At 41.2% G+C, this 23945-nt stretch overlaps 1 non-coding gene across 1 annotated transcript; it reads right to left on the bottom strand.

The window, feature by feature from the left end:
* Window positions 1-22553: 22553 nt before the first annotated feature.
* Trnas-cga lies at window positions 22554-22628 on the bottom strand. The gene has a single exon. It is a non-coding gene; the product is annotated as a tRNA-Ser (tRNA).
* Window positions 22629-23945: the final 1317 nt, after the last annotated feature.

The following is a 23945-nucleotide window of genomic DNA, read 5'->3' as shown; positions in this document are numbered from 1 at the left end:
AACTTCTTATAACTTCTTTACTGAATGTGAGCACTTCAATAATAAAAGGTAAGATCAGTTTCATTTAACAAAGAGCACTTGAATAATAAAGGTGAAATAAGTTTCTTTTAAATAGGTCGCCTGGGCAAGCGCAATAGGACAATTCACATAATTTCCAATTTCCGCTACCCACCAAGTATTTCTCTTTAACATGTACGTAACTTCAACTCCCGCTGCACGTAAGGTATAATTCAGAACACTAGTCTCCTTCCTTCATGGTTTTGAAGGTAAATATATAAGCAGTATAGCAAACGGAACAGACGCCTTGGCGTCCCAATGCAGAGGAAACTTAACTTAATGCAAGATCCCCACTCACTGCAACCCGAAGAACTCAGTGGCCGCCGTATCGGTTGCCATTTTCCCCGCGGCAAAAGAACCTCCCCTTCCCTCTGGTACTGGTCAGCCAAGGCGTTGTACTCCGGACATCGATTTAGACATGGACTAGGTGCCCGCTGCAGTGCTGCAACAGAAAAGCACAAACACACAGTCACAGGCAAAAGAAACAATGTTAACAGCCCCAGAATATAGTGATATAAAATTCTGCAAAGATAGATCACAACAAGACAAAAGCAAATTAAAAATGGTTAAAAGAATTAACTGTAGACCTCAAATTTCAAGATATGTAAAATTGCACCAGCAGAAACAGGCTAGTTTTAAAAGGGCAACGATAAGACAAAGCATAATATATTACAGCAGCACGTCGCAGTTCCAATACAATATTGACACTCATAAGAAAAGGTAGAAGCTAATGATAACACGAGTAGGCCTGAGCGCAAAAGCTAGAAAGCTTGAATGAGTATTTCTTCAATAGACAGCTGCATGGTACATAGTTTAACTCCACTAGCGTCCTGTGTAGAAGACTATGGCCCAGTCACACCTCAAGAACTTGCAATAACAGGCCCGCTTCCGCACTCCGAGTCACATACACCGGTCAAATCCAGCTAACTCCACGCATACACAAGTTTCACTCTCTGAGCAGCGACACGTTGAAACGTCCCCTTAGAAAAATTATACATGACTGTGCTTAAACTGACACAATATTTTTTTTAGCGCAACGCAATCTGACTTTCAGTAATCCCTACTAGAGAATGGCCCTGACTAAATTAACCTATACGTTTCACAAATCACTTACCTCACAAAAATCTTCGTTACTCGAACTACTGCAATACAGCGAGCGCCACTACTGCCAGCTAAATAAAAGATTGAAACTACTGAAGGCACTAACTACTGGTAGGCATAGTTAGCAAATGAAAGATTTAATAGAGAACAAACAATGTATTTACCTTAAAAGTGTTCAAAAGTCATAATATTTATAGCAGTTCGTGACATCCATTCATACAAATGTACTGTTTCTGATGGACACACCTCTAGATTTCCATTCTCAAAAATCCGCCATCTCACTTCCCCACATCCACCACTGCTGGCGGCTCGCCTCCAACTGCGCAACGCTACGCGCTGTTTACATCCAGCTGCCCAACACTACAATGGCAGACAACAATGCAAACTAGCCACAGACTGCACACAGAACAGCCAGTGATTTTCATACAGAGCGCTACGTGGTGTTACCAATAAGAAAACCTAAACAGCCTACTTACATAGCCCACTTGCTCCCCACAAAAAATTTTACAAATTGTTTTGGGCACTGGCCGATACATATTTGTTATTTTTTTCACAATTACAATAACAAAGAAATCATATACACACACTTATTGATACAAGGTTGGTCAAAAGCTAAAATTTTCTCACAGCCCATAAAGACAGTCCTGATCATTCATCACAGTAAAATTACAGTCTTTTTTTAAAGTTTGAGCAGTAAAAGACAATGCACACGGAAGAAGTGGATTTCAATGCAGCCTTGAAGAATTAGTGTTGTCCCTCCAACAGAAAGACAGTGCTGACTCTTGACATGCAGACAGGTAATGGGCCACAACAGAGCAAACCCACTGCAGAGTCAGTCGAAGTTTTGAAGAATATTGGTAGGTAGGCCATCACAGAGCAGATCAACTGTAGTCCTGGTAGAGATTACGGTATTGGTGAGCCATCAGAGATGCAGACCCACTCTAGTCCTTGTAGAGATGGCCAGCAGCCGTCTGTTCTGACTGTGTGGGTGCACAATCACCATTGAAGAGTCTTGCGGATAATATAGCAAGTCCATGAACCACAGTTCACTTGTGCATTCACAAAATTTTTTTTGAAATGTCCTTAGAATCAGAAATGCTGTTATCCAGTCCCTTGCTGAATTATTAATACACGTGCAAACACTATCAGTCCCTGAAACTTCCTGGCAGATTAAAACTGTGTGCCCGACCGAGACTCGAACTCGGGACCTTTGCCTTTCGCGGGTAAGTGCTCTACCAACTGAGCTACCGAAGCACGACTCACGCCCGGCACTCACAGCTTTACTTCTGCCAGTATCTCGTCCCGAGTTCGAGTCTCGGTCGGGCACACAGTTTTAATCTGCCAGGAAGTTTCATGTCAGCACACACTCCGCTGCAGAGTGAAAATCTCATTCTGGAAACATCCCCCAGGCTGTGTAATTACGTAAACATCTGTCACTGATGTAGTAAAGTAAATATTTGTCTCTCTCAGTTAAATGATCACATAGCTGTGTAATTTATGTGTTAGAGAAATATAGTACCGATGTGTAAAGTTGTATAAGCAAATACCATATTAGCTAGGGCTCCTTGTGCTTGCCAAACACATGGTGCACAAAGTAAGCATGTACCCCCTGAGGATTAATGTAATTATACCCTCAGGTGTTACAGATTACAGCAATAGAATGAATCATGGAAAACCTTTGTATCTTTGTAATTTAAAAATCTTTAAAAATAAATGTTTTAAGTACAAAATTAATCACTCAAATACGTGTACTGTAGCGCTAAACTCTGCGTCTTGTTGTAAGATAATCTCTGTGGAAGTGTCGTAGTTATCGTCCTCTGTAAGCAAAGGCCTGCTGAAATCAATGTACTTACCTCATCATAAACGAAAGTGAAATGCTTTGCGTATAGATATCGTAGTTATTACGTACCTTACCGTGATCAAGAAAGTACTATAACATAACATATTGTTGTGCAACAGAAAAGGCTGTCTTATTGTAGCTATACCACAAAAGTTACTAATAAAACATGTTTTACTTTCCAGAATAATACAGAAAAATTGTACAGATATCAAACAGAAACACCGCAAAAGCAACAATTTAAATTGTGTCACTTATTAGTAGTGTTGCGATATAATCGTGTAGCTATCAAAGAAACCAAATGCTATGTCATCTTTAATCTCACCGAATGTACTTCAAATAAAGAGTATCTTTTCAAGTAAACCAAAATGTTGCATTAAAATCTCATTAGCAATATATGTTCTAAGTATGTAAGCCTTATAGTCGTTACGTAATCTTGCAATTAACAAGCAAGAATATACACACACAATAACACCGTGTCCTCTGTTCACTATAACAATGCATTCGTAATTTCTGTTTAAATAAGTTCTCTTGGTTCTTGACTGGATATTTAACTTCAAACATTGTTGCATGTTAACAGATTCTAAGTCTGACAAAGCATACTAGAAATGTAAAGTGAAAAGTTTTATGGCAAAGACAAAGTGAAAAAGCAGATTATCTTTGAATAAACGGTTTTACATGTGAAATGTGCAAGTCTTTACTCTTCCTACTACGCAGAGCTCCAGCTTCAACGGAATTATCATGTGGTACATGGTACATCGGTAAAGAATGCTCAAATTTTTCTCAAGGTTAGCGTCTATGTTATTTTTCTCTCAGCCAGCCGGCGCACGTGGCTGCCTGTCGTGCGAGTCATTGTCTGTCTCTTTGTTGACGCGCATCGTTATTGGGATTTGGAGACCTACCTTCTACAAATTCACCTTGTCGAGAGGGCCCTGCCCTGTTTGAATCCCGCCAGTTCTGATGAAATTCAGGTCTGTCGTTACGATTATATCGTCTGTCGTCATGTCGGTAATTTCTGTAATTAATTTCTTGTCAGTCACGTGGTGGAGAACTTCTCCCTGAGTCGTAACTGAGTGGAGGACCATTGTGTCTGAAGTTATTCTGTCTCCCTTGATAATAATTGTTTTGGTTCCCACATTGTCTGTTTCTATGGTTGTCTCTGCCAACGGCTGTCATACTGGTGGTATCTGTTTTGGTCACGATTTACGTTGAAAGAATAGCCTTGTCGTGTCCCTTTATTATATCTGTCATCACGGAATTGTGACGGATGTGACCTGTAGTTGTTGTGCTCCTGTTTTCTCGTTCCGCGATTGTCAGTGTCAATTTCCAATTCTTTTAACAGTCCCTGGAAAGCTTCAATGTCGTCTTTGCAACGTCCTGCCAAAATAATATGTCGTAAATGTTCAGGCAGTTTGATTAAGCAAATGTGGATGAGTTCTGAGGGGCTGTATGGGTTTGACAGGTACTGATTCTTGTGCAACATGTCTTCAAAATATTTCACAAGACTGGAAAATTCAGATTGTTCGAAATGTTTCATTATTATGATGCTATGTTTTACTCGGTCTTGTGCAGCTTGAGAGGAAGGCATGATAAAATTATCCTTCACTGTGACAATCGTGAATGACCTATTGCATTCTTTCAGCTGGTTCATTCTCTAAGTAGCCACACATAAATTCTAATCTGTGCTCTAATGACCAGTTGGGAGGAAAACAATGAGAGAATTGATGGAGTCACGCTTGTGGATGAATGTCGTTGCCACAATTCTTAAATGTTTTGAATTTACTTGTAGTAATGAACAGCGTATAGTCAAAATCATCGTGTCGGCGAGTAGCATATAGGTCATTGTTACGTCGTGTCGGCGGTTCCATCTCAAAATTCGGTGCACCTTGCCAATTTCTTTCATAATTTCCGAAATGCCCTGTGTTATTATTTTGCGGCTTTTCCGTATTTGTAAGTCCCTCTTCCCATGTTGGAGCGCGGGTGTCCTCTGAAATATGTAATTCTTGTATTACTTGTGCCAACCGATCTTGTACTTCCCGGATTGCATATTAATTTGATTCTGATTTTGTTTGAATTTCTTAATTTGTTCATACTCTTCTGTGTCAGTGATGGCTACAGGTCTTGTGTAATTCAGATCATCATCTACCTTTGCAGATAAGTTAGTGAACTGATCCGAAAGTTCGGCTACTTTCTCCGATAGTGTACTTATTTGCTCAGTGTGTTTTTCTGAACCAAATTTCAGAGTGTCCATTTGTGTTGAAATCGTATCTACTGTGCCTTTAAGTTTTCCTGAGTTTTTCCAAGTTGCGTAACCGAATCGGTAGATGCAACTGAGTCAATTTTAGCTTGCAAGGTCCCATGATTTTCATGAACAATAGTTTGCAGTTCTTTTATGACTAATTCGTGACATTGTAATGTATTTTCATGCCGCGAAAAAATAGGCTGGAAATGCTCTCAAATTTGTGTTTTTACGTCATTACAGACTTTTGACATTTCGATTCGATTTTATGTAACTCAGTAGTTAAATCTTCACGTGTTTGTTCAAGCGTATGTTCCACTGAGTCTAACTTTTGAAGCTTTTGTTCCATTCCGTCTAACTTTTGAAGCTTTTGCTGTGTTTGTCTCTGATGTTTTTCCGTTGTGTCTAACTGTTGCTGTGTTTGTCTCTGATTTTGTTTCATTTGTTGCATTAATTGCAATAATAATGTATTAGTGTCTGGAATCTGTTCCTCTATGCTTTTCGGCAGTGCATTTGCACCGGCAACATTCACATTTTGACAAGCAGAAAGTGTGTCTTGACTTATTTGAGAAAACGGTGAGGACGCAAAACCTCAATCTACAGTATTTGCAAGATTGTGTCCTCTCATTTCGGATTCCTGAGGCGAGCTGTTTCCGACCGATCGATCGATAATGCTTCCCTGTTCACTAATTGTTTCACTGCCTACACCATTATTTGCAGCCTGCTCCATTTCCCTATGCACAATTACCAAATTACTACTTTGAACATTAGTTAATTCATTAGTCGGTGGCGCTAACACACTGCTTTCGTCTTCACTGCCATTTCTCAGTTTACTTTGGAGCCTAGTATTACGTTTTTCACACGCCATTATTGTCACTATATTTCACACGACAACACATAAAACCACAATTTGAAGAGAAAACACATTAACGTAGCATTGAAAATAATATCTCGTTAATTGCAAGTGCAGCTGCGAAATACTTGGTGCAAATGTACATGCATGCCACAACTGTTTTACTGTACAAGAATGAAAAACTACAACTACAAAGGAAATTCTCTCTACAATTACGCGCTATCAATAAACAAATGCTGCACTAATTACACAAACTACAAGAAAAAATCAAAAGATTCCAGTGAGGTATCCTCGGCTAAGGGTCGACATATGAAACGTCCCCTTAGAAAAATTGTACATGACTGTGCTTAAACTGACACACAATATTTTTTTTAGCGCAACGCAATCTGATTTTCGGTAATCCCTACTAGAGAATGGCCCTGACTAAATTAACCTATACGTTTCACAAATCACTTACCTCACAAAAATCTTCGTTACTCGAACTACTGCAATACAGCGAGCGCCACTACTGCCAGCTAAATAAAAGATTGAAACTGATAGGCATAGTTAGCAAATGAAAGATTTAATAGAGAACAAACAATGTATTTACCTTAAAAGTGTTCAAAAGTCATAATATTTATAGCAGTTCATGACATCCATTCATACAAATGTACTGTTTCTGATGGCCATACCTCTCGATTATCCAGTCTCAAAAATCCGCCATCTCACTTCCCCACATCCACCACTGCTGGCGGCTCGCCTCCAACTGCGCAACGCTATGCGCTGTTTACATCCAGCTGCCCAACACTACAATGGCAGACAACAATGCAAACTAGCCACAGACTGCACACAGCACAGCCAGTGATTTTCATACAGACTGCTACGTGGCGTTACTAATAAGAAACCTAAACAGCCTGCTTACAACGTACCGGCCGTCCCGAAGCCCAAATCCAGCCCACCAGCACCACCACCGGCCAACGAGGCAAAGATAAGCAACGCCAGAGGGAAACAATCGATCCGGGTGAATCGAACGGTGAAAGCGACTGGCGCCAGCGCCTCCCCACGTATCTTTGAGGCTGTGTGAGTTGTACCGATTTCCAGCCACACTCGTTATTAAAAATACACGTCAAGCCACTATATGTCAATATTCTCCGAAACTTTTGTACGACTTTAAATTCGATTCTGCGATTAAATTATGCTAGTCAAGAATTTATTCCTCGTCCTCATGATTTAATTACTGTATAAGATCAAAGGAGAGAGTGCGAGAAGATTGTTTGGAATTCCAAGCAACAAGCCATGAATATTTTTGCAATACGCTTCCGCATTACTGCTGGTTATAAGTAACCGAAGTAATAATATGTTGTTATATTAAACAAAGTACAACGGGTAGAACATCAGCACAGCTGTAAAACTCCCGGCATTTTATTCTAAGAAAACGAACACGCATCGCCCTTACTTTATAGACGTGTAATGCATCGGCAGCTACGACGGTAGCTTTCTCTTTTTGTTGTTGTTCTTGTTTTCGACCATTCGATTCGTAATATCTGGTTTGATTGAGGTGTATTCACCTACTCTCCTCTAGATACACAGCATGTTCTGTATGAGGTATAGTTCATGGCAGGGAAAAGATGTATTTGATTTTCACCTCAGGGTCGTGAGAAAGATAGTTTTACTATCACAGTCAAATCCTCTTGTGAATTAGTGAGGTATTTGTAGAGCAGCATTGTTTTAAGTGATTCGGGGACGACAGTCAGTTTGTATATCAGATTGAAACAGTATAATGAAGTCGGAAATTCGAAATTTGGGGTAAGTCATACGGAACCAAACTTCTTAGGTCATCGGTCCCTAAGCTTACGCACTACTTAATCTAACTTAAACTAACTTACGCTAAGGACAACACACACACCCATGGCCGAGGGAGGACTCGAACCTCCGACGGGAGGGGGCGCGGACCGTGACAAGACGCCCTAGACCATGCGGCCACCCCACGCGGCTATAATGAAGTCGGTTGACATTAATAAAATTCTGACATCAGTAACTTCGAGTCTGAGTCATTAGTCAGTACGGATGTAGGGATGTCTTAGCGCGAGCAAATAGTAACGGCCTCCCCTGAAGTGTGGGTGATTCTTTGACGGATGAGTCTTCTGCTTTCGTTTCCACCTGGGTGCGCACTGTCTCCAGAGGCGAATGACTCGCTAATCACGCGACAGTTGAACCCGGAAGACGGTGCGACTCACAAAGAGGTGTCTTTGAAGCAGTAAGCCGCCTCATTAAAAACTTGCTTATGTTCTTATGGCTTCCGACAAAAGCGAAAGGTTTCTCAGTAATTAAGACAGTAATTGACGAGATTACAATGCCAGTTGCGATGAGGATAACTTTTCCCAAAGGAAACGTTTAGCCCGTAAGGAAACGATTGTTTCCAGCAAAGAGAATTGTGAATGCAGTTTCAACACTTCTCTGCTTCGTTCTAATTAGACATTACGCCATGTGATTCCAAACGGTGTGTGATCAATGATATCCGTTTCAGCAGTAGTCACATGCATTTCTGAGGGCTCTCACTGACAAAATGTCAACCTCGTTGAAAGGAAAGTGTTTCGACAGTTTAGCATTCTTTGTATTTTATAACGAGCCTTTCTGAGTGACAGATGACTCTGCCAGTGGTTGCAGCGTTATGTTTGTGTCCAATATTACACTTACTAAAATACTCCGCTCAAAGCAATTACAGTTCGTCAAAGTTTACATTTAGCAATTTTCTTATTTTGTTCATTCTTTTTCAGGTCAACGGCTTTTACAATGCCGCTTGTAATGGTTCTTTATTTACGTGACCATCCAACCCCAGTTCTCGATACCAGTAATATAGTACTACTTTTCTGCGAAGTAACAGACATATTTTTGTGACAATATTCACATTTGGTTTTATTAATGTATAGGTAATCGGATGTATCGATATTTTACAGCGATATGGTTCTTGTGCGTATTCATTTCTGTGAGACTGTCATAATCTTTGACTTACTTGTAACCGTTTTGGCGCTAATGCGCACAGAGCAGTCTTTGTTTCACTTTGCAGAAGTTAAGTTGTTATTTCGCTTTGTAAAAGAACATTCAAGTCTTGTGTTTGGTTAAAGTGGAAATTAAATATATGAAGATTGATACAAAACTGTTCTCTTGACGATGTGACAATTAAGAAGAAGTATATGTAAATTTACAAGAAGTTTAATAAAAATGTGGATCGTGAACACCAATTCAAAAATTATTTCTACCACACCATTGTTCTAATCTGGGATTGTTTGATCATTAAGAATTTCCTGAAAAACGCGTTTGTTAGGTCTTCATATATTGCTAAAATACAGATCTCGACCTCCTAGCAGTCAAAGTGGAATCACCCTAGAATCAACAAGATGAACCATAACAACTTCGACGAAATCTACGTGGGAATCCATTCAAGATAAGTGCCAACATTAATGACTTTTTTATAGTGACTTCATTATTTCCATTCTGACGATACCATCCACAGTCAATAACTTTGTTGTTGCCTGATAAAGCGAACATATGCTGCTTGAGCAACATTATTAATCTGATTTCTAACCTACTTTGCAAGTGGTGGTATTGTTAGACGCTGTAGCAAAACTCACCGTCCTGTCATTGTGAATTGCCATTTATTACTCAGAATTGACTGTCGTTACATACTGCTTTACTTACTACGTGTACGAGAAGGAGCAGAAAGCGTAATATGAAATTATCTTCTCCTACACGGTTACTAAAATATCACGATAGGTGCATAAGGCCTGTTGCATCATTTAGACAAGACTAAAATTAATGAAGTGAAACTCTCTCTCACGTGATATCGGACAAGGCACCGTCTTGTAATACATTATACCTTATCAAAATGAGACGGATTTTTCTTACAGGAGATAGAGTGCTTCACCCTCACCGGTTGACTACAATTGCTGAGGACTAACCAGCTATGAGCACAACAATGAAACTAAAATTTTAATCCAGTTTCAGAATCGGCGGTACATAATCGCATTAATTTATTTGCAACAACTTAAATACATATATGAAGGAAGAGGAGTTACACTTAACCTTCGGTCTCAGCGTAGGGTTAAATCATTTATACGATAATCTGCTTTATCTCAGCTTCCGTTGGGTTACCCAGACAGAAAATATAGGCCATACATGAAAATAAAGCTAATGCAGTATAGACTATAGATTCGATACATATGTTGCGATTGCACGTTAGTAAATTTTCTTAGGATGCTGATACAGCTGAAACGTAAGTGAGGATATCACTTCCTACCGTCTGTTATTGAACAGTCCAGTCGTATTATAATGTGGCCACAGCCTATATTTAATATCAACCTGCAATAACTACTCACAGACGGCAGCTGGTAGCACAATCACTGGATGATATATAAAAAGAGCGAACTTGGGGGGGAGGGAGGGGGGGGCGACTGCGAGAAAAACAGTGCGGTCATTGTCGTAATGTGAGAAAGGAATGATTCTACTAAGTCCAAATGGGCATTATCATTGACCTTCGGGCCAAGGATGGAAGCATTTCCGGAACGAATAAGTTCGTCCACAAGCTGCGACATGGTCGGGGATAAAGCAGTGACCAGAAAATAGAATAAATTTCCTTTACTTTAAGTCTATGGTCATCATTTCTTTTGTCATCAGACTACCGGTTTCGGTCTATAATGACCATCTTCAGACCTGTTTTACAAAAACATATGCTAATGTACTGGAGCCGTAGTGACATCGTCAAATGTTACACACAAAATCAGCACCAGCATCGTCAAGTATATAGAAATAATAACATATACAAGAGTCATCTTGTCAGCAGCACTCTAACGACTGAGCTATCCATCTACAACTCACGAACTACCCTCACAGTTCAATTACGTCAGTGCCTCTCTCCTACGTTCAAAACTTCACAGAAGTACCTCACGTACCTTGCTGGACGTCCACATCCAAACGATATTTCTGGCAGATTTTAAGTGTCTGTCGGACTGGTGGCCCGAGCCAGAGAACTTGCATCTCTTCCTGGAGCGCTAGTCTTGCAAGGTGTGCATCTGATACGTAAATTTCAGAAAGTAAGAAGGAGATGCTGGTAGAAGTAAAGACGTAAAGGTGGTTATGTCTTTGAAACATTAGATTCCGGGCTCGCCCCGGTCAGCCGCCAGTTTTAATCTGGAATAAGCTTCAAAACAGCGCCCACTCATCCGTAAAGTGAAAGGATCGGCGTGGAAGAGTAAAATGGTTTCTCTCTCACTGATAAGTATGTTTAATAAGATTTTCATGAAACACCATTATGTTTTGAGGCCCTTGTAACAGACTTGTGTATGTGCATGATTTGTAATGATGTTTTGGTTTAAGTCAGCCAGTGTAGCAGAGTAGGTTTTGGATTAATCTTTAACAATGTCACAGAAACATCATTAACTGAACAGGGAACATTCTTCAGTTGTTCTTAGTTGCTAAGGAAATGATACGTATGAAGTTTGGAGAAATATGACATTTAACAATTTAAAAGTACATTAGATAATTTTTATTTTCTGCCTGTAATGCAAATAAAACTTTAACTTTGTCGTTTATACATCACTTAATTCTGTAAAGCTGTGGCCAATATAATTTATTATACAGTTATCAGTTATTTTCTGCAGAGCAAACTTACTTTTTCTTAGGGTCAGCTTGAGTCCCAAAGTTTGTTTTGACGTTACACCCTCCTACTCTGCAACTTAAAAGTAAATCCACAATTTCGGTCATTGATCTCATGTATCATTTTTCATTCTTGTTTTTAGCAGCACAAAGCCATTTTGATATGGAAACGATGATTTATGCAGTACGAAATTTATCTGTTCCGTAGCCATTCACGGCAAGTCGATTAATTCTACATTTGCTGAAAATTTATTGCAACTGTTGGTAGCTATGTAGCTCGATAAATCTGATGGCCCATACGCACAAGGTGAGTGCGCATACTCATTGTGTTTATATGTACACTTTTACTTATTAAAGGCCATGTTGTTGTTGTGGTCTTCAGTTCTGAGACTGGTTTGATGCAGCTCTCCATGCTACTCTATCCTGTGCAAGCTTTTTCATCTCCCAGTACCTACTGCAACCTACATCCTTCTGAGTCTGCTTAGTGTATTCATCTCTTGGTCTCCCTCTACGATTTTTACCCTCCACGCTGCCCTCCAATACTAAATTGGTGATCCCTTGATGCCTCAGAACATGTCCTACCAACCGATCCCTTCTTCTGGTCAAGTTGTGCCACAAAGTTTTCTTCTCCCCAATCCTATTCAATACTTCCTCATTAGTTACGTGATCTACCCATCTAATCTTCAGCATTCTTCTGTAGCACCACATTTCGAAAGCTTCTATTCTCTTCTTATCCAAACTATTTATCGTCCATGTTTCACTTCCATACATGGCTACACTCCATACGAATACTTTCAGAAATGACTTCCTGACACTTAAATCAATACTGGATGTTAACAAATTTCTCTTCTTCAGAAACGCTTTCCTTGCCATTGCCAGCCTACATTTTATATCCTCTCTACTTCGACCATCATCAGTTATTTTGCTCCCCAAATAGCAAAACTCCTTTACTACTTTAAGTGCCTCATTTCCTAATCTAATTCCCTCAGCATCACCCGACTTAATTAGACTACATTCCATTATCCTTGTTTTGCTTTTGTTGATGTTCATCTTATATCCTCCTTTCAAGACACTGTGCATTCCATTCAACTGCTCTTTCAAGTCCTTTGCTGTCTCTGACAGAATTACAATGTCATCGGCGAACCTCAAAGTTTTTATTTCTTCTCCATGAATTTTAATACCTACTCCGAATTTTTCTTTTGTTTCCTTTACTGCTTGCTCAATATACAGATTGAACAACATCGGGGAGAGGCTACAACCCTGTCTTACTCCCTTCCCAACCACTGCTTCCCTTTCATGTCCCTCGACTCTTATAACTGCCATCTGGTTTCTGTACAAATTGTAAATAGCCTTTCGCTCCCTGTATTTTACCCCTGCCACCTTTAGAATTTGAAAGAGAGTATTCCAGTCAACATTGTCAAAAGCTTTCTCTAAGTCTACAAATGCTAGAAACGTAGGTTTGCCTTTCCTTAATCTTTCTTCTAAGATAAGTCGTAAGGTCAGTATTGCCTCACGTGTTCCAGTGTTTCTACGGAATCCAAACTGATCTTCCCCGAGGTTGGCCTCTACCAGTTTTTCCATTCGTCTGTAAAGAATTCGTGTTAGTATTTTGCAGCTGTGACTTATTAAGCTGATAGTTCGGTAATTTTCACATCTGTCAACACCTGCTTTCTTTGGGATTGGAATTATTATATTCTTCTTGAAGTCCGAGGGTATTTCGCCTGTTTCATACATCTTGCTCACCAGATGGTAGAGTTTTGTCAGGAATGGCTCTCCCACGGCCGTCAGTAGTTCCAATGGAATATTGTCTACTCCGGGGGCCTTGTTTCGACTCAGGTCTTTCAGTGCTCTGTCAAACTCTTCACGCAGTATCATATCTCCCATTTCATCTTCATCTACATCCTCTTCCATTTCCATAATATTGTCCTCAAGTACATCGCCTTTGTATAGACCCTCTATATACTCCTTCCACCTTTCTGCCTTCCCTTCTTTGCTTAGAACTGGGTTTCCATCTGAGCTCTTGATATTCATACAAGTCGTTCTCTTATCTCCAAAGGTCTCTTTAATTTTCCTGTAGGCGGTATCTATCTTACCCCTAGTGAGATAGGCCTCTACATCCTTACATTTGTCCTCTAGCCATCCCTGCTTAGCCATTTTGCACTTCCTGTCGATCTCATTTTTGAGACGTTTGTATTCCTTTTTGCCTGTTTCACTTACTGCATTTTTATATTTTCTCCTTTCATCAATTAAATTCAATATTTCTTCTGTTACCCAAGGATTTCTACTGGCCCTCGTCTTTTTACCTACTTGATCCTCTGCTGCCTTCACTACTTCATCCCTCAACGCTACCCATTCTTCTTCTACTGTATTTCTTTCCCCCATTCCTGTCAATTGCTCCCTTATGCTCTCCCTGAATCTCTGTACAACCTCCGGTTCTTTTAGTTTATCCAGGTCCCATCTCCTTAAATTCCCACCTTTTTGCAGTTTCTTCAGTTTTAATCTACAGGTCATAACCAGTAGATTGTGGTCAGAGTCCACATCTGCCCCTGGAAATGTCTTACAATTTAAAACCTGGTTCCTAAATCTCTGTCTTACCATTATATAATCTATCTGATACCTTTTAGTATCTCCAGGGTTCTTCCATGTATACAACCTTCTTTCATGATTCTTAAACCAAGTGTTAGTTATGATTATGTTGTGCTCTGTGCAAAATTCGACCAGGCGGCTTCCTCTTTCATTTCTGTCCCCCAATCCATATTCACCTATTATGTTTCCTTCTCTCCCTTTTCCTACACTCGAATTCCAGTCACCCATGACTATTAAATTTTCGTCTCCCTTCACAATCTGAATAATTTCTTTTATTTCATCATACATTTCTTCAATTTCTTCGTCATCTGCAGAGCTAGTTGGCATATAAACTTGTACTACTGTAGTAGGTGTGGGCTTCGTATCTATCTTGGCCACAATAATGCGTTCACTATGCTGTTTGTAGTAGCTTACCCGCATTCCTATTTTCCTATTCATTATTAAACCTACTCCTGCATTACCCCTATTTGATTTTGTGTTTATAACCCTGTAGTCACCTGACCAGAAGTCTTGTTCCTCCTGCCACCGAACTTCACTAATTCCCACTATATCTAACTTCAACCTATCCATTTCCCTTTTTAAATTTTCTAACCTGCCTGCCCGATTAAGGGATCTGACATTCCACGCTCCGATCCGTAGAACGCCAGTTTTCTTTCTCCTGATAACGGCATCCTCTTGAGTAGTCCCCGCCCGGAGATCCGAATGGGGGACTATTTTACCTCCGGAATATTTTACCCAAGAGGACGCCATCATCATTTAACCATACAGTAAAGCTGCATGCCCTCGGGAAAAATTACGGCTGTAGTTTCCCCTTGCTTTCAGCCGTTCGCAGTACCAGCACAGCAAGGCCGTTTTGGTTATTGTTACAAGGCCAGATCAGTCAATCATCCAGACTGTTGCCCTTGCAACTACTGAAAAGGCTGCTGCCCCTCTTCAGGAACCACACGTTTGTCTGGCCTCTCAACAGATACCCCTCCGTTGTGGTTGCACCTACGGTACGGCTATCTGTATCGCTGAGGCACGCAAGCCTCCCCACCAACGGCAAGGTCCATGGTTTAGCGGAACATAAAAGAGAACAACAGTTGCATTTGTATTTGTTGTAGGAAAATTTAGCCAGTATAAATAGATTAATACGTAGATACAGAGAGCGATTATCAGTAGCCTCTGAAATGGTTAGTTTGGCCATTTGCATAGTTCTAAATAAACTTTTTAAAGCTACACTTGTGGCTGGTTGCTGTCACAAATTATAAATCTTGTAAGTGTTTTACGGCCACCGTTCTCATGGTGTCTGCCTTAGGAAAGTTAAGAGTTGTTATTAAGATAGCTTTCGCTACAGTTATCTTAAAGTGTCTATTTTCTTTTTTAAAAAAAAGGTTCATGTATTAAATAAAGGGGACAGATGCTCTATTTGTACTAATTTTTCAATAACATGTTAATGTCAACCAAAAACGAAAGATAAACTTAGAAAGTTTTCTTTGCATAACTGTACGCAAAGGGAAGGAACTGGAACGACGAAGAGTGACTGAAGAAGGTCTTGAGCGTGTGAGAGTCCTTCGTGCGTAGCCCCAAAAAATCAGGTCGGAAGGCTAGAAGTGAATCAGCAATTCCAGCGACGGCTTTTAAAGAAACCCTTGCACCAACATCATTATCATTTGCAGTTGTTTCAAGCTCTAAAGCCTACAGACTACGGTTTACGAACTTTTCAAAAGAAATGTTGCTGCATGACGAGGATTTTCTTTGATCGTGTCGTCTTCGGTTATGGATCGACGTTTCACGTAAGTGGAAATTTGAACACACACACTGTGCGCTTCTTGGAGGTTAGAAAATTCCCACGAGGTGGTACGGTTGGAACAAAACTCCCATAACGTGAATGCTTTTTGTGCAACATCCCGGGGGAAAGTTTATGGGCCTTTCTTTGTCGTTGAAGCAACTGTAACACGTGTTTCTTATCTTGACCCTCCAGAACTATGACTCTTTCTTCAATTGGAAGAAGCTAAACCACAGAAAGTTATTTGGCAGCAAGATGGTGCATCGCCTTATTGGCATAACTCAGTACGCATCTGGTTAAACGACGTTGTACCCCCTCCGCTGGATTGCTCGCAAGTAACCGAATGACAGAACTTGTTTTGCATCACCTCCACGTTCACACACGATCTGACGCCATACGATTTTCGCCTCTGACAGATCATAAAGGATTATGTGTATGTGCCTTCACTACCACCTGATATACGCCACTTTCAAAACAATATTGTTGCAATAATCATGCCAGACACATTGATCAAGTTTAGAGAAGAACTCTCCTAACAACGCAATGTGTGACGAATGGTGCTTACAATGAGTACTTGTAAGAAGAAATGTTGCTCATTCACTTCATGTACTATTTATACTCGTAGGTTGAATGTATCAATTGTACAGTGCTTCAAAACCAGCAGATTCATTTCGAAACACTCTCTACATACTCGCCTTCCTAAGTGGGGTCACAAAGGCAAGCATCTACAGTGATATTCAGTTGTGATGTAACCTACTTCTGATGCTAATGATGAAATAAATTTTCGTTGCTTAGAAGAAGAAGGGGTATGGCGGTGGAAGATTCCGTTTCACCAGACACTCTCCGCAGTCTCTCACAGAAAGAAGACCGCGTAGTTAAATTTTGATGCCCAGTTTGGTGTTCCCTATTCGACAGTAGTACTGATATTAGGCATTACCCCTCCCTTCTCTTGTCATCGTAAACAGTAAAAATAACTCATTATCGTAAACTACACTGAAGAGTTACGTTAATGCACAGCTCTCACATTTAACCAAGGAACTGTAGGTGAAGAAAGAAAACCTTCCTAATTAGCCATCTGAATATTCAGCAGAGCTGCAAATTGCTGATATGAATTGTTTACAGATGAATGGAAGAAACAGTAGAACCTGACCTCGGTGAAGATCAATTTTGGTTCCACTTAAATGCAAGAATATGCGAGCCAATACTATGGCTGATCTTAGAAGATAGAACGAGGGAAAATGTACGCTTATAGCGTTTATAGATTTAGAGAAATATTATGGGAATTTTGACTAAATCCACTATTTGAAGGCCCAAGGGATTTCGACCGTTTGCCCTATTATCTTCCACAGTATGGAATCTTAGGCAACCTGTTTTGAAGGTATTTGTACGTAGTGTGTCGATGAGAAGCAGTCCGGACAATATGGGAATAGAAACTTTTGAAATGTGATGTTGCTGAAGAATATTGAAGACTCGATTCGTAGATTGAGTAACTGATGAGGAGATACTGTATCAGACTGAGGAAAAAAGAAGGAATCATTTGATACGTCACACCCTGGGTAACGGAGGAATTGCTAAGGAAGTTATGGGAGGAAGTGAGCGTCTTAAAAATTGTAGAGAGGGACCAAGGCATGAATGCAGTAAGCACGTTCAAATCGATGAAGACTGCAGTACCTCTGCAGAAAGAGACTTGCAGAGGATAGACCAGCTGCATCAAACCAGTCCTTGGACTGAAAACAAAAACAACAAGAACAGTAACACGCGGTAGGGAGCTGGTGTTGAGTGGTAGGGTACAGGACCATAATTTTATTACTAAATTTAATAAAATATAAACCACTTTACTGACGCATCGAAAAGATCTAAAAAATATTAGTAACTACATCATAATTTACTAGTGACTCTTTATTTTGAAACCAAGGCCACTGGTGATGGAATTTACGAAATCTCCAAAAACAACATTCAGTAAAAATTTTAAGGAAAAGAATCTTAAGAAAAATTTTCTGAAATTTTGACATTGAATTCAACCTTTAACGCAAATTTTTGCTAAGATCAACAATTTGGCGTTTAAGAACACATTTAAAATTTAAGCTTTATGAACCTACAGAAATGATCAACACATGATTAACCTGCGAAATGCACTATTAAGTAAGTCAGATCGCATGTAATTGGGAAAACAAGCAAATCCAAGTTAACAGGCTGAATACACATTTACATAAGGTACAAGTAGGTTGTCGTGCAGACAAGATGCCGGTGTAAGGCGAGACGATCTTTTTTTTTTTTTGTTTATGAACAATACTCACCCTAGCTGGCCAGCTGAGTTTCTAGGCTGCCGCTTTAGTACGATTAACAGAGCTAGCACCGTTTAGTGTTGACGATCTCTTTTACTCAAGACCCTTTTAGCAGGACTCGCAAAGTAAACCACATGTGTACTCTAGCTATCCTATAACAAATACGTTATTAGTTAACGATTTTTGGAAAAAAACTGCAAAAGACATTAGAGAAAATTTGGGAAAATCGAGCCTTCAGCTGAAAACAGGTTTGTGCAGGTTGAATGAGAAAACGACAGTTAGCATGGCCAAACCCAGGCAAGAAGCTTCAACACCGTCCGCAGCAGAAAAACTTGAATGGGATCACATCAAACTTCTAATGTTAAAAAAACTGCCTTACAGACGACGATGTATACCCAGGATGGCAAGTGAGAGAACAGCCTTTTCACACGTAAACTATAGCTACGTATAACTGTTAGGGCTGTAATTAACTGCTCACAGTAATTGCCAGGAAGCAGAAACATAAGCGAACAAGCGCGTGACCAACGTCTGAAATCGGTTGCACATATCCACCAGTCACCCTCGTGTTCAGTCCTTTGGAACTGGCTGACAGGACACCAAACCGGCGCCAAAGTGGACACAAGATTTTTCCGGCTTATCAAAATCCACGCACAAGCAGGTGGCCAAGCAATGCAACAAAATATACATCGGGCAATCTCCACTGATCCAACCGACACAGGATATCCCGTAATCCGCTCTACCTAAAATTCCAAATTCAGCAGAGCCAAGGGTATTATCGCTCACGACTTCATGGCTTTTACTATCCGCCGTCGCCACGCAAACCTCTGGATACCCGATAGGTGTGTGTGTGTGAGAGAGAGAGAGAGAGAGAGAGAGAGAGAGAGAGAGAGCAACCGCCCCCGCACTCGCGTTTAAATCCACCAAACCGTCACTGCGCTTCCCTCTGGCGGCGGAAAATCGCTCGGACTCCACCAATGCCAGTGATTCTGCCGGCCAGAGGGATCTATCGATATTTAATCGCGCCACGATGTACCCGCAGGGCACAAACAGAAGTAGCAGCAACAAGTATAAAAAAAAAGAGCGACAATCTTTGCACAGCACTAAAGAGGGGCAGCCTGTGCATGGAGCACACACGCAGTTCGCGTTCACACAGTGGCCATGGGAGGCGTGGCAGCTGCCTACCGGATTTATGGTGTGCGCTGCCGCGCCGACAATGGAGCGCCCGGACAGCTACTCGTTGCCAGAGCCCAGAGCCTGTGCCGCCTTTGTTCACGCGCCGACCTTTGTGTAACAACGGCCGACGGGCCCTAAGTGATTTTCTGTCCGAACCTCCGACAGAGGAGCAGGTACCTTGCCGGATCGGCCGCTTGCTCGAACGTATCTGCAAAATTCACCCTCTGTCGGTGCCCTCCCCCTCTGGGTAACAATACACCTCCGCGTTGTTAACATGCAGTTGGAGGCTACGTCGACTATATTAATTCTACCGTCATATAGCAGGTTTTTTGAGCTTTCTTCGTAGGCAAAAAGCTTGCACTCGTTTTTAGCTCTCGTCTAAACGGAAGGCAACTGAACAGGAACTATACATTATGACGAAGTAATTACAAAGTCTTCAGTTCTTTCCATTAGTGAGGCACCATGGTTGCGGGATGTGCTGTGGTTAGTGGTGTACGCCTTTACGCGAAATGACGTCCACATCCGTATTGCATCCGGGCACACAAGTGTTTCTCCCCGTCTTCAGCGGTTCAGTGACCAGCTAAAGGGTTAAAAAAGTTAAGATTATTGGGATTTTTTTCTGAGACATCAACCTTCTGACTGGAGTGAGGCGGCCCATCTCAGAGTAGTACCTGCATCATAAATCCTGAATTATTTATTAGATGTACTTCAAAACTCTGTCTTCCATGGCCGGTCTTACTTTCCTCTAATGTTATGGAGATTATTCCTGATGTCTTAACAACTATCCTATCACCCTTTCCCTTCATCTTGTCAGTGTCTCACATGTGTTCCGTCATTCGCCGTTTCTGCAGACAACCTTCTCATTCCTTATTTTACCAGTCCACTTGATTTTCAACTTTTTCTGTAACACTGCTTCTCTTTTGTTCTGGTTTTTCCCTTGTCCGTGATTCACTACCACGCAATACTGTGTTCCAAAAGTGCATCATCACAAATTTCTTCCTCAAATTAAGGTCAATGTTTGATACCAGTAGACTTCTCTTGGCGAGGAATGTCCTGAACACCTGTGCTAACCTGCTTTTTATGTCCTTGCTTCGTCCCTTATAGGTAATTTTGGATTCTTAACTTCGTCTACTTCGTGATCCCCAATTTTGATGTTGTTTCTCGCTATCGTAATTTCTGCTGCATCTCATTACCTCGTTTACGGTTCACCCTCAATGCATGTTTTGTATTCATTACACGCTTTATGCCATCCAAAATATCCTGTAATTCCTATTTACATTTACTGAGGATAACAATATCATCAGCGAATCTTACCATACAGATTACTTTTGAATACATTCTGGGAGTGACCAATGATCAATGTGTTACAAATATTTACTGTCAAAAACAGTCTCAAAAACAGTCGTGATCACAATTTGTTTATTCCGGTGACCGGTTTCGACCACTACTGTGATCATCTTTCAGATCAATGAGTAAGAACGTCCTTCTGCTGGAGAATCACTACTCTGATTCTCCAGCAGAAGTAGGTACTGGGAGATGAAAAAGCTTGCACAGGATAGAGTAGCATGGAGAGCTGCATCAAACCAGTCTCAGGACTGAAGACCACAACAACAACAACATTATAAAAATGGATGTACATATACGTATATGTATGTATGTTGCTCCATACCTCCTCCCAAGCCATTGGACCGATTTCAACCAAACTTAATACACATATCACTTTTTTGCCTGGAAATAATCTCTGCGGGGGTAAGAACTACCTACCTACCGAAGGAGGAGGGGTGAAAATTCCATACTTTGGTAATCCAGAATTTGAGTATCAGAGCACTTGGTGACTTGCTACAAATCTTACATATAATTTCAAACCGTTATGAAACTTCTTCCCAACAAGCCACACATAATGATTAAAGGAAAAAAGTTTATGACGTATCACATTTTCGCTGCCCATGCAGTAAAACAGTCATATCAAGCACGAGGATTTAATTTGTTACTTCTTTAAAACTAACTGTATTCTCGACACTTACTGTAGACACTGAATTTACCAGAAAAATTGTATCGTTGTACGATACATAATTCTGGAGATACGACATCATAAAGACTGAGATGCGCGAAAACCTGCAGCATCACGTATGACTTTTTAATTTATTAAATCTGTACTACTCACTTTCCTTGCAATATGTTTCGCACAAAGTATCCACATCCACATGAGCCAAAACATTATGACCACCTGCTTAATAGATTTTTTGTCCGTCTTTGGACCGAAATACGTCGCTGATTCTGGGTGTCAGTGATCCGACAGTTTGTTGGTCGGTTTGTGGCGGTATGTTTCATTAGATATCTACGCACAGATCATGTGATTCGCGTAAATAGCGGGCCCATGACTTGCGTACGCGGAGATGACGCATGATAGCGACCCCAGATAGGTTCCGTACGATTTACGTCAGCCGAATTTGGTCACGGAGACATCAAGGTGAGTTCACTGTAACGCTTCTCAAACCACTGGCTTCGAAACATGGACAATTATACTGTTGAAAGATGACATTGCCGTCGGAGAAGACATCAAACATGAACGGATGCAGGTGGTTCGCAGCTGTCAACGTGTCTTCAATTACTGCTATAGATCCCATGCAAACGCAGAAGCGTAATACTGCTCCCTCCAGCCTGCGTGCAAGGCGGGCCGCTGTTCAATTTGATGACGGCGTGGAGACGACCAGCGGAAATGTGGATCACCCAAACAGCCGATACGTTTCTTTTGACCTGCGATCGAATCCCAATGTTCCCGTGCCCCCTGCAATCCTAATTGACGAAGGCGTTGGGTCGACATGTGAACACCTAGGGGTACTCTGTTGCAGAGTTCTGTATTCATTAATGTACTATGAACGGTGTGTTCCGAAACACTTGTACGTGCACCAGCATTGTGCTCTTTCGTCAGAGACGCCGCAGATCACCATCTATCCTGAATGAGATTTTCACTCTGAGCGGAGTGTGTGCTGATATGAAACATCCTGGGAGATTAAAACTGTGTGCCGGACCGAGACTCGAACTCGGGACCTTTGCCTTTCGATGGCAAGCGCTCTACCAACTGAGCTACCCAAGCACGACTCACGCCCTGTCCTCAGCAGTTTGGAAGGTAGGAGACGAGGTACTGGCAGAAGTAAAGCTGTGAGGACGGGACGTGAATCGTGTTGGGTAGCTCAGTTGGTAGAGCGATTGCCCGCGAAAGGCAAAGGTCCCGAGTTCGAATCTTGTTCCGGCACACAGTTTTAATCTGCCAGGAAGTTTCACCATCCGTCCTACTTTACAGAGCAGACAAGCCTCTGAACCTCGCGCTCTGTGAGCAGTGGTGGACGTCCAACCATTTAACGCCTAGTGGTAGTTTCACTTTTCTTCTACCTCTTTCCATAGATATTCACAACAGTAGCACTAGAAAATTCGACCAGCTTCGCCATTTTCGAGATACCCTTTAATAGTATGTGCATAATAATTATCTGTCCTATGTCAAAGTCGCTTATCTCAATGGATTTCCCTGTTCGCAGCCCATATCTTGATTATACTGTTCCCCAGTCCGTGTCTACACCGCTTAGATACTTCCGTGACCGCGTCACTTGCCCGCGACGTCACCAGGTGGCATCCAGCGTCACGGTGGGCAGAAGCCGTAATGTTTTGGCTTACCAGTGTACGTAGCTGAATGCATCTATCAAATTATATCATTGTGCAGTACACAGTTCAAGAGATACGTCCTAAACATTCAGTGCGTGAAAATGCAACCGTAGGGTATAATTCGCTAGAGATACAGGTGAAATATGTGTACAAATACTTGATAAATGTATGTGAGATATCTCCAAAGTGGACACCACGTTAACGAAGCACTGTCCGTGCAGGTGCGGAGGTCCGCGTACTCCGATGAAGCTGGGTATCATGTCGATCGTAACATAGTTATCGGTAGTGTCAACCTCGCCGAACAGACCCTGGGTGTGTCCTGCAACGACCTGTCATTCGGTCTCCTTTGTCTTCCTTTCCACATCCGCAAGAGCCGATGGGTTAACTAAGTAACACTTGCTATCCATAGTTATTTCTTTCCCATCTTCTTCATCAAAGGGTAGGGAGAAATCTGAGTCGTGGTGAGGCCAATCTTCCCAGACGAAGAAAACCCTGATGACGAATTCTGGTCCTCCAGGTCGAAGATTGTGCGATGGGTCAGCTCCCGAAGCATATTGAAGGACAGCCAGCTAATATGCCTCAGTTTTTGGATGATTTTAACAGAATTTGACAACGGAAACCAAAGTGAACTTTGCAGTTTATATGTTCATATGTGTGAAATCTTATGGGACTTAACTGCTAAGGTCATCAGTCCCTAAGTTTACACACTACTTATCCTAAATTATCCTAAGGACAACCACACACAACCATGCCCG

This window comes from Schistocerca piceifrons, chromosome 6, assembly GCF_021461385.2.
Source record: "Schistocerca piceifrons isolate TAMUIC-IGC-003096 chromosome 6, iqSchPice1.1, whole genome shotgun sequence".
Lineage (NCBI taxonomy): Eukaryota > Metazoa > Arthropoda > Insecta > Orthoptera > Acrididae > Schistocerca > Schistocerca piceifrons.
This window is presented reverse-complemented; position numbering and strand designations above follow the sequence as displayed.